The sequence below is a fragment of the Haliaeetus albicilla genome, chromosome 5, assembly GCF_947461875.1.
Source record: "Haliaeetus albicilla chromosome 5, bHalAlb1.1, whole genome shotgun sequence".
Taxonomy (NCBI): domain Eukaryota; kingdom Metazoa; phylum Chordata; class Aves; order Accipitriformes; family Accipitridae; genus Haliaeetus; species Haliaeetus albicilla.
The window spans coordinates 50,113,862-50,126,552 of NC_091487.1; positions in this window are offsets into that span (position 1 = coordinate 50,113,862).

A 12,691-nucleotide genomic window follows, 5' to 3' on the forward strand; every position below is an offset into this window, starting at 1 on the left:
TTTTTAATCAGTCTTTGGTATCAGCAATTCTCGTCCTCCTACATCATTCTGCCTTCTATCCCTAGTGCAGGCAAACTTAGACAGTTTTCCACACCCTCTGATGCATTCTACCAAATAGAGCTTACTTTACAGTAAATTGAACTGAACTTGCTTAGTGAAGTAGGTGCTATAGAATATTTTAACATCAGAATGCGAAGGTACACCTGCTTAAAATTCTGGCAGATTCATGATAAAAAATACACTGTGGAAATGCAGCCTGGAAAGTTACAACTGTTCTAAAGCTCCAAAAAGAATGACTGATACCTCACTGGAGTTTAATCATGCTACCTTAGGGATGACGTACAATAACATCTATTTAGTTATTATAAAGAAAAATCTTTCCTTCTCAAGTACCCACCCTACTAATAATAATCCTGAAAAGACTGTCTTCTGTGTAAAATCCAGATTTTTTTTTTCCTCCAGCTAAAGAGAATAGCAATTTTATAAAAAAATTTGCCATACAGGAGATTGATATCTGGATAACAGACTTGACTCTCTGAAATGTCAGAATTGAATAAAATCTCTGCAGAAGGTAAAGGCAGAGAATCACTGAAGTACAGCGTCCTCATGGTGAATGCACAAGTGCACAGCAAACACTATAGCAAACAACTTTTGATCAAGACCGCTGGGGCAGATTTCTGTTAAAGGAAAGTCAGGTTAGATGGTTTGCTAGCATTTAGCATTGGCATCAACATGTGATACTGTGACCAGAAACTCATTTAGGTTCAGCAGCTGTTAAAAATGGAAAGGGAATGATGAAAATAAACCATGGTTTTGTTGTCAATAGCTTGTTAAAAAGGATTGCAGGAGATGCTCACTAGGGAGAATCTTTGTTTCTTAAACCATGCACAATTGTGCATTAGAGAAATCAGTGTATCTGCCTTTGCAGGTTTGTATTCTACATGTGGTGGGGTGATGTCCCATACTGTAGACATCTCAGAGTGGTGTGAAAGACAAAAATTGTATTCTCTTAGACTCAGAGAAACTGAGAAACTTCTTGTATCCTTGCTCACCATATCACACATGTACAAAGGCTTAATAGACCCCTCATATCTTTCTAAAACATTTCATCCAAATGATACAAAAAGTGCTTGTATCTCTTGAACATGTCTGAGGCATAAAGATGTGGCCTGATTCTTCTGGGATTATAATTAAAATGCTTCAGAAATATTTTCCTGTTCAGTTCCCCACAGAAACAGGCCCATACCATCTCCAATGAATACCATATGTTCATGGCAGCGTTCAGAGGACAAGGCATCTCAGGACGTTCTCCGCCAATTCCTGGAGGAAGTTACCTTTTACCCCAAACAATATTTACACCTAATGCATTACACAGAAGGCACCAAAAGAGCTGAAGTATATCAGCAGCCAAAAAAGACAAACTGCAAAATAACAAACCATTCAGTCTAAATTGGGTATCTGCGCTTAATAACTTGCCACTTCCCTCTGAGTCACATCAAAGTAACCTCTCATAATGCTCTACAATGTGACAACAGAGGGCTACAACACTAACACAGTGACACCACTTTATGGAGCAGAAAAGAGTTGCAGAATCAGAGCTATTTTCTTCGGAACTGAAATGGTTTTATTTTTATTAAGTACATTGTAGTCAAGGAGGCATTGTTTTCTGCCAACACAATCTGAAAAAGCACCTGGCTGGCATCCCAGGCACAAATTTTCCTTGCTGGAGACTTGAACTAGGCCAGACAAGCCACTGAATAACTCCATCTCTACCCTGCTGATCACATATGCGCTCAATAGAGTCCACATAAGAAATCTCAAAGACTTGTTGCACTATATACTTACAATGGCTGGAGCGAAGGCAGCTGTGCAAACGTTAACTTTTACTGTAGATAAAACCCCATGATGCAGAAGAGGCACGGAAGGAGCTCACTGAACAGTTCCTGAAACAGAGAGACAAGGCTGGCTGTGAGTCACTGGGCAACTCACTTCTTCCTCCACTCACCAGATTCGTTCTGCTTCCTACAGTGCCAGCCCGTTGACCTGCATCTCCTTTTCGATACCTGCCTCTGGCATATGTTCCTCTTCTTGGAAACTCCACAACCCTCTTCAGCATGGTCTCCTTCTGTAACCTTCTATCTCACCTGCCAGCATGTACTCTCCCTCCAGACAATTTATCTTCCTTGGAATACGATAGGAATTGAATGTTCCTCTGTTCTAAAAATCAGGCCTAATTATGGACTTAATTACATGACTTTTTGTATGAATTACAATCTTGTTAATTAATTGCTAATTCTTATTCCAAATAATCAGTTGGAACAGTACTGGGAAAAATCCAGTGTATGGCCTTTTATAGCAATTCATTTGCCTTGGTGTTTGAGATCAAAGACATTAGTTTGATGATGTCATACTCTTGGTTTAAGACAACAAACCTAGTGTGTTGTAATCAGCATCAACATGTACTGGCATCTCTTGCTTTTTTCCCTACTGTTTTCCTGCTGTAGTGTCAGCCTACTATTCACTAAAGAAATGTTTTATTGTGTACGTGCAAAGTGTTTAGAAGTTGCCTACCTAATTATTCTTAGGTTTTGGAAAGTCATGTATGCTGGAAAAAGTCCATGTCCTTATAGTAGGATTTTCTTCTTTGTTTATATCTAGGTTGAGGGCTTTTACATTTAAAAAAAAATAATCAAAGAATGCATACAGAGGAAGTAACCATATTTCATATTAATTTACTATGTAATGCAGTTATCCTGCAGAGCACTATTTAATTTTTATTTCCACTCTAAATACTCAATAAAGGAGTCCAGTTGTCTTCTTGGCTGGATGTGTTCAATATGAAATCAGAGCACACTTCTAATTTATTGTTTGCACACATCTTACCTAGTTTTAGGAGCAGCTATATGTCTTCCAGTTCCTGATTTTAAAAAGTTTCTGTACTTTCTTTCATATGCCTCAGTAAATCACTTGGTAAGCACCTGGTAAGCAGGCAGTCCTTGGTAATCTGGGGTGAGACCATGTTTGCAGTTTGGAGTTTCCGGGGCACCTACACTTAAAACTCAACAGTCATCTGTAAACATTTAGCTTTGTGCCAGGAGTTACTAGACAGAACTTTCCTCCTCTTTGATTCATGATCCAAATCTCCAGATTACAGATAGCAGTAGTTGATGCTGAAGATTGGATCAGATTTAATCAAAAGTGAAGATTAAAGTGTGTCTTTCCTCCTGTTTCTATTTCATTGAACTTCAGTTCACTTCTATAAACGATCTGAAATCTATCAGAAAGATACTGGATAATAGCTTGATTTGATTAAGTCCTTTGTTTCTCATTTTGAGAGTAGCTTGCAATCTGATTTCTTACCCATGTATGAGGCAGCTCAGGAATGCAGAAGTTGTACATAGCATAAGTATCTTTATTTTCAGGACATGCCCAGCTACCGATGTTAGAAACATGTCTCCAAGTCTAAGGAAATATTGATTCTTTTTATATCATAACATTGCAGTGAAAGTACAAAAGGTCCTATCAAAAAACAAACTTTCAATTAAAAAAAAATCATTCAAGTTCATTCTCTAGGGCAACAAGTAACAGCAAGTCAAAACCTAACAGCGGTTTCTCTCCATGCTTACTCAGTGATGTAACTCAGTGATGAGAGTTCATTGTTTACATGCAAGCCTCAGTGTTATTTTAGACACCTTTGGATATCCCACCTAGTCTCTAGCTGCCACTCCTGAAAGGCAGCTATTGTCCCCTATTGTTTTAGCTCTTTCTTTTTCTTTTTTTTTTTTTTTTTTTTTTTAAACCAGATGTAAAGGGCCACCACAATCCCAACATGCAACTTGGCGGGGGGTCTGGGGGGGGGCGCGGGGATTAAAACAGTAGAAGCAAATTATAAACCATGCTAGCTTCAACAATGGTGTATTTTATATACCTCTTAGCAAACAGCTTCTAACAAAGTGATTTGGCAACAGTTACAGATACCCCGCTCTAAACTGAAAAACACAGTATGTGCTTTACATTAATGAGTCCTGCTTTAGTGAATCTTGAAGAATCAAAACAGTTTACAGATGGCCAAAGGAATTCTTTTGAAGGGGTGGCAAATCCTGCTGGATTACAGTGGGTAGTGAACAGTTTACAAAGGAGGAAATAAAGTAATCTTAATTAAATACTTCTCTTGCTTCACAGGCTTTCAGTAGTTAGCTCAAAAGAAACCATTCCAAGAGTTTTCTGGATAGGCAAATGAATACAACATTCACATATCTATATCTAATAGTCACAAATTTTTACTTAAAGCCTCTGCTTTTATCCTTTTGTGGAATCTGTGAAGATAGGTATCAACCAGTTCCTGACATGGGGCTGGTAAGCACAGAAGACAGCTTCAGGGAGAAGCAGCACTAGCAGGGATTATTCAAAGCCAGTGGGAAGATGAGCTAATGACCGAGAAAGGATTGCAACCCAAGCTTACAGAAAAAGAGGCAGCAGGGCTGTGGTTTCTTGGCCTTAAGCATATGATTCACAAACTGGCTGAGATTTTGAGACTTACTTCTAACAAACAAGAACAAAGTGCCTCTAGAACATCTCTACCACAGTCAGAATAAGCTCCACACCAGGAATACCCAGCCTTCACATTTATGGTGGTAGAGAAAGTGTTACCTTAAACGTACAGGGACACTGTTGAAATCATCACAAAAACATAGATCTAATTGTCTGGTAAAATTTCTCTCACCTTTAATCTCTGGAATCTTTGTAATGTCTCCAGGTAGCTAAACTAGATCATAGAATCATAGAATAATTTAGGTTTGAAAAGACCCTTAAGATCATTGAGTCCAACCATAAACCTAACACTGCCAAGACCACCACTAAACCATGTCCCCAAGTGCCACATCTACACATCTTTTAAATACCTCCAGGGATGGTGACTCAACCCTTTCCTGGGCAGCCTGTTCCAATGCTTGACAACTCCTTTGGTGAAGAAATTTTTCCTAATATCCAATCTAAACCTCCCCTGGTGCAACTTGAGGCCATTTCCTCTTGTCCTATTGCTTGTTACTTGGGAGAAGAGACCGACCCCCCCCCCTCACTACAACCTCCCTTTAAGTAGTTGTAGGGAGCGATCAGGTCTCCCCTCAGCCTCCTTTTCTCCAGACTAAACAACCCCAGTTCCCTCAGCCCCTCCTCATCAGACTTGTGCTCCAGGCCCCTCACCAACTTGGTTGCCCTTCTCTGGAGACACTCCAGCACCTCAAGGTCTTTCCTGCAGTGAGGGGCCCAAAACTGAACACAGGACTCGAGGTGCGGCCTCACCAGTGCCCAGTACAGGGGGACAATCACCTCCCTGCTCCTGCTGGCCACACTATCTCTGATACAGGCCAGGATGCCATTGGCCTTCTTGGCCACCTGGGCACACTGCTGGCTCATATTCAGCCGGCTGTTGACCAATACCCCCAGGTCCTTTTCCACCGGGCAGCTTTCCAGCCACTCTTCCCCAAGCCTGTAGCGCTGCGTGGGGTTGTTGTGACCCAAGTGCAGGACCCGGCACTTGGCCTTGTTGAACCTCATACAACTGGCCTCGGCCCATCGATGCAGCCTGTCCAGATCCCTCTGTAGAGCCTTCCTGCCCTCGAGAAGATCAACACTCCTGCCCAACTTGGTGTCATCTTGAAACTCACTGAGGGTGCGCTCAATCCCCTCATCCAGATCATTGATAAAGCTATTAAACAGAACTGTCCCCAGTACTGAGCCCTGGGGAACACCACTTGTGACTGGATGCCAACTGGATTTAACTCCATTCACCACCACTCTTTGGGCCCGGCCATCCAGCCAGTTTTTTACCTAGCAAAGAGTACACCCATCCAAGCCATAAGCAGCCAGTTTCTCCAGGAGAATGCTGTGGGAAACGGTGTCAAAGGCTTTACTAAAGTCCAGGTAGACAACATCCACAGCCTTTCCTTCATCCACTAAGGGGGTCGCCTGGTCACAGGAGGAGATCAGGTTAGTCAAGCAGGACCTGCCTTTCATAACCCCATGCCGAGTGGGCCTGATCCCCTGGTTCTCCTGCACATGCCATGCGATGGCACTCAAGATGATCTGCTCCGTAAGCTTCCCCAGCAACAATGTCAGACTGACAGGCCTGTAGTTCCCCGAACCCTCCTTCTGGCCCTTCTTGTAGATGGGCATCACATTTGCTTATCTCCACTCAACTGGGACCTCCCCAGTTAGCCAGGACTGCTGATAAATGATTGAAAGATGCTTCAGCTTACTGCTGTATGGTCAGTTGTTTTCTTTGTCTTCTCAATTTGATTGCTTGAAAGAGATGAGACTGAGTGCCAGGAGACCTGAGACACATGAACACAAAGGGCTATGCTTCCTCACTGATATTTCACAGTATCACTGGAAGCTGAAGGCAGCTTTTTAAGATGTAGTTGGAGCTGCTATCCTAATCTTTTCAGTCTCTTGGCACCTCTGTTGACAGTCCCAGTAGTATTTTCATTTCACAACCCTGGATTCCATTTACATATAAGCAAGAAAACAGTTACTAAGGAAAGGATAGTCAGAAACTCTTAAAAATTTTAACTCTTTTTGATAGTGTTTAGTCCTCAGACTTCAGATGCTGAAGTTTCCTTTCAAGTCCAAATATGCTTTCATTATAATCAAAAACATTTTAAAAATTATTCTATTCAAACTTTTAGGATCCTTAAAAAGGTCTTTTTGTATAAGGATTTCAGAGATAATGTAAGTTGTTAGCAATTCATGGTGAGGTGAGCCAAGGCTTTCTGGGATTGCTGGAAAAACTGATGAAGCATTGCCAGATAAGAAATTATTCAAATGATTTCAACAACTGACACATAAATGACCTCTTATTTTAAAATGCGGTGGTCAGTACCAAAGTAAACTTTATGCATACATTTTATTACTTACATAAATCTACATCTAAATCAAAACTTCTGCAAATGAACATCTTTGAAATGTTCATAGCAATTCTAATGAAAACATTTTTAACTACAGATATACATCCACAGTTTTGTGAAAACATCAGCATATTGATAAATGTTTTTGGTAAACTAGGCCACTAATTCTTTCAGTACATTGAAACTAATTTTAAATGAAGAAAAAAAAAAAAAAAAGAGCATAAGAAAATTAAATGTTATTCTCACCTGGTTCAGAGCCTAGAAAAAGGCTGGGTTTACATTTCCTACCATCGGTGACATGGGGACCTACTCCAGAAAACTTACCTAGCAGTTGAATACCTTAAGCAAAAAAATTTGCAATCTATAATTGTTTAATCTGCTGTTCACATATGAAACTCTAGTCAAGCTTACTAAATAACCACAAGAATAATAGAAAACCACATGAAAACATTTATTTTTATTATCACAAAAACTTCAGAAGAAACCCCTAAAACTTCCAGAGTCAGAAAAACATTCTAGAGTTTGTAATTAGAACTTGTGGTTGATATGGCAAAGAACTGTCACTTAACAAGACAAAGCTAAAATTTTCTGTGTATAATTCATCTGAAAACGGGAAAAAATACCCCTCCCACACCCCTCTGCCCCAGTCTTTAGGTATGCAAGAATACAGAGTTCTTTTGCCACTGAGTTCTCTACAGTTACTGTTTTCCTGTCCCAACCTTTCTTGCTTTCTGTCACTAGTTACGTTATCTCAGTGCAGTAAGCACCACCCACTAATACAGCTATTGAGTAGTTGTTGGTTTTTTTTTTTTTTTTTTAAAGATGGCATTTCCTGTGGCATTGCTGCCTATCCAGTCAATTCTGAAATTAAAAGTAAATTGGTAATTACCATCCACGACTGGTTACTTTGATATAAATGGTATACACACACACTACTGAGTCAGATACAGTGCACATCCACAAGCAGACAATCACCACATTAAACAGCTTAAAAATTAAATAGGAGTCAGGTTTAGAAAAGTGCAGAGAAAACAGTGGCTTAGCCTATGCCTAAATCAGTTCTAATAACATGTGATTTCTAGAATATCCTGTTCTGGATTCATAGATTTATCACACTTAATGAAGTACTCTGCAACAGTTGCAGATTTTGCTTGGTTAGCTGATTGTCTTTTTACCAAAGATAAATGTTCAAAACCTTTCCAAGAGCACTAGACACATTATTCTCACACAAGACAACTGCTTCCACCACCACATCCCCCCCAAATCCTGTGATGAGGTATGCATAAGGGAAAGCTGCCTTCTCACACAAAGATTTCTTCATAGATTCTTCAGGGTATCTCTCTTAGGCAAGAGTATTTGCTCCTAGCTATAATTTCAACTGTCTCATCACTTGTGTTTGAGCAACAGATGCAATGTTGCAATTACTTTCTTCAAATGTAATATTGAAGGGCAGGTTTCTCTCAGGCCTCCCCCAACCTTGTATCTATACACATATACATTGACACACATATATTAAAGCAGAAATGTTAAAGTCTCAGCAGGGGAATTCAGAAGCCTGTCTCTGTTCATCCCTGTAGCCCAAATCTGAAAGGCTTTAACAAATGTGGTTGAAATAGCAGCTTCCCCTCTTTACCAGTCCATCTCAGCACATACAGAGGTATATACATACGCACAGGCACACATGTGAAGTATGCACACATGCTTTAGAAGGAGGTCTGAGAAGTTGAATTCTCTTTCTTAAAGTTTTGAAGTATTATTGCCCTCAGAGTTTGCTCAAGACAATTGCATGGACAGAGATCATCTGCTTATACTTTATGGCTTAAAAAAAATCCAGGCATTTCTTGATAATCAATAAAATAAATATAATGCTATAAAGAGAAAGATGTTCAAGCACAGGTGAAAAAGACTACTTTCTTTTGACTTTCTTTCATCTTTTCTACCCTGCACAATAGGGATTGTCTTCCAAAATAAAGATGTCTTCTTGCAACTGCTGAAATGTAGTCTTTGGCCAAAATACCTCTCTCTCTTGGCTCAGATCTCACTTAATATTTAAGCCATGTGAATAATATTTAAGACACTTCTGATAGGTCAATTTAGTTTCATAATTTGTAGCGGCATCGGTGCTATTGGTAAAAATACAATTGCTAATCTCCAGGTAAACAGTGAGTATTGACCTTCATAAGCAATGTTCTTCCCTCCTAATACAGCTAAGGGTGTCACATACCAATGATTAACAGAGTCATTATGTCAATACACAGTAGGGAAAAGCTGTCTTGTCTGAAAACAAAAGTATTAACAGAGCAGTAGTTTTGTTGTGGTAAAACTGCAACCCTTTCCTTCGACTTACAATCAATGAAACTAGCTGCATTGTGGCTAAAGGCATTGGAATGGAACTATTAACAAAAATCTTGTGAAAAGGAGCCAATAATCACATTACTTCTCCTTTATTAGTATTATCCATTTCAGTAAGAGGCCCTAGACCCTCTGTGGCCTTCCTCTGCAGCTGTCAAGAGTGGTCAAAGCCTGTCAGATAGCATACAAATAAATAGGAAAAGCAGCCAAGGAGGTGCGCGTTGCTTAAGATGATTTAGCACATCCCAAATGTCTCTTCTGCTCCAGCTGGGAGTCACTCAGAATCACTGGCCCTTGTTATGAGCTTGAGTAAGAAGACATCACCTGCTTTGAAGACTATGATTAGGCTCAAAATAGAAACGGACAGAGGAAGGACTCCTAATCTGCCTGAAAAAGCTGTAACTCTTCTATACTTGTCAACAGAGAAATGCCAAGATGTTATAACGTCTGATAAATTTCTTTGGGCACAACCAATTCATTTGTGAATTGACTCCAAAATAATTCTGTATGTAGCTTGTCTCTCTAAATACTCTTGGAGAGGAAAAAAAAAGTGTGAATATTATTGTCATTTGAATCTGTGTATTGCTTGTACTATAAAATGAGTAGTAAAGTGATCTAGAATCCTTGCCAAAATGAGCAAGTGACTAAGCAACGTAATACACTCAGAATATTTGGTTGAAATTTACACTATAAGCCAGGAGTCTCACACTTCAGAAGTGTCGTGGTTTAACCCCAGCCAGCAACTAAGCACCACGCAGCCCCTCACTCACTGCCCCCCAATCCAGTGGGATGGGGGAGAAAATCGGGAAAAGAAGCAAAACCCGTGGGTTGAGATAAGAACAGTTTAATAGAACAGAAAAGAAGAAACTAATAATGATAACACTAATAAAATGACAACAGCAATAATGAAAGGATTGGAATGTACAAATGATGTGCAGTGCAATTGCTCACCACCCGCCAATTGACACCCAGCCAGTCCCCGAGCGGAGATCCCCCGCCCCAACTTCCCAGTTCCTAAACTAGATGGGACGTCACATGGTATGGGATACCCTGTTGGCCAGTTTGGGTCAGGTGCCCTGGCTGTGTCCTGTGCCAATTTCTTGCGCCCCTCCAGCTTTCTCGCTGGCTGGGCATGAGAAGCTGAAAAATCCTTGACTCTAGTCTAAACACTACTGAGCAACAACTGAAAACATCAGTGTTATCAAGGTTCTTTGCACACTGAACTCAAAACATAGCACTGTACCAGCTGCTAGGAAGACAGTTAACTCTATCCCAGCTGAAACCAGGACAAGAAGAGTGATGAACCAAGGGATCCGATATAGTTCCTATTTTCCATGCAAGGAAGAGGAAACAGCATGATGCTGTCTGCTGAAACCTAGAGAAATTCAGTACACATTGCTAATGGAGACTGGGACATCACACAGCAAGTATAAGCATCTGGACAAGCAAACAGCCTCCATGGATATTCAAGCTTATAATTTATTTGGCAGGGAAGAAATTAAAAGTGCACCTAGGGTGCGAAATGAAACATAATTACACATATTTTCTTAAGATAGGCAGCTGAAACAGGAATTGGTTAATGACTAGGTCAAGAGAGAGTATCCTGCAAGGTTCAATTGCTTGGATCCCTGCAAGGTTCAATTGCTTGGATCCCTGCAAGGTTCAATTGCTTGGATCCCTGCAAAGTGAAGTGAACAGCATGCTGTAATAAACGTTACATAGACAATGTAAAAATCATGAAACTGTAGGAGAGAGAAGATCTGCTGCACTAACAATTCAGTATATTCTTCCTACAACAGTGAGCAGAAATAAAAATGTTCACAGCTGCCCTTTGTTCTTATCTAGATCTAGGCCACACGAGAGGAACTTTTAAGGTATAAAAGAGAATCTTCTCTCGATCTCTCATCTTGAAGGAGTTAAATAGCAGTATTCATTAACATAGCATGAATCATTTTCCTTAGTACAGGTAATGAACAAACAGAAAAATCTGTCATTTTCCAGCTAGTTATTTCTCATAATGACACAAATGTTTAACTTGCCAGGTAGGACAATTATTGTGGAGAGAGGGAAGAACAATATGGTTATTGTATATGAATAGTTATCCACTGTGATACCTACAAGTCAAAGCAAAACTGACGTCAAAGGGAAGGAGTGCAAACTGAATTCAAGTAAACAGTGATGGCTTTTCACTGATCCAGATTAGGCAGATTTTGTAAAGTAACCACGCAAAGTAGCCAGTCCAGCTTCCAGTAAATGATTTGCACCCCAGTTTAATGAACAGATGGGTCTTCACCCAAATCCTAAGTTTCTGTGTTTCTTAGAAAATTTACTGGTTAGCATGTTTCTAGAAATCTCCAGTAGGCTACCATGAACACCCTCCTGCTTTACTCAAGCACGATTACAAAGAATGAAAACACAAGAAGTTATAAGTTTAAAATTTATGCTTATCTAAGAACATACTGAAAGGTACTTTCAACTGTTTTTTGTAGGTCAGTGTTTTCTGTTTAATCTATTATGGATGTAATTGCCATACTGACTTAAAGGAATCTGCTCTCTATGCCTTCAACATTTTGGGGACAAATGGAATAAAACATCATTGATGTCAGCAGTGTGCCCTGGCAGCCAAAAGGGCCAACTGTGTCCTGGGGTGCATCAAACACAGCATAGCGAGCCTGCCAAGGGAGGCGACTGTCCCACTCTACAGTGCACTGGTGCGGCCCCACCTCAAGTACTGTGTGCAGTTTGGGGTGCCTCAATATAAGAAGGACACCAAACTATTAGAGTGTATCCAGAGGAAGGCGACCGAGATGGCAAAAGGCCTCAAGGGCAAGACTTACGCGGAGCAGCTGAGGTCCCGTGGTTTGTTCAGTTTGGAGAAGAGAAGGCTGAGGGGTGACCTCATTGCAGTCTATAACTTCCTCAAAGTGGGCAGCGAAGGGGGAGGTGCTGATCTCCTCTCTCTGGCGACCAGCAACAGGACATGACGACATGGAACGAAGCTTCATCAGGGGAAATTCAGACTGGACATTAGGAAAAGGTTCTTCACTGAGAGGGTAGTTGGTCCCTGGAACAGGCTCCCCAGGGAAGCACCAAACTTGTGAAGAGTTCAAAGAGCATCTGGATGAAGCTTTTAGACATATGGTTTAGTTCTGGGTAGTCCTGTGAGGAGCAGGGAGCTGGACTCGATGATCCTTGTGGCTTCCTTCCAACTTGAGATATTCTACGATTCTATGATCCAGTTCTGCAGGAGAGCCACACAATGACCAAGGTTTCCATCTGATCCTAATTCCAACAGATCAAGGCAAGTTAGTGTTTACTATTCCTTCTTTTTTCATGTCAGGTGCTTTCTGAAACACTTCAAAGCCAAACACGAAACCATCATGCTATAGTTTAAATTAAAGAATATCTACACACTGAAATAGTTCGGTGACTAT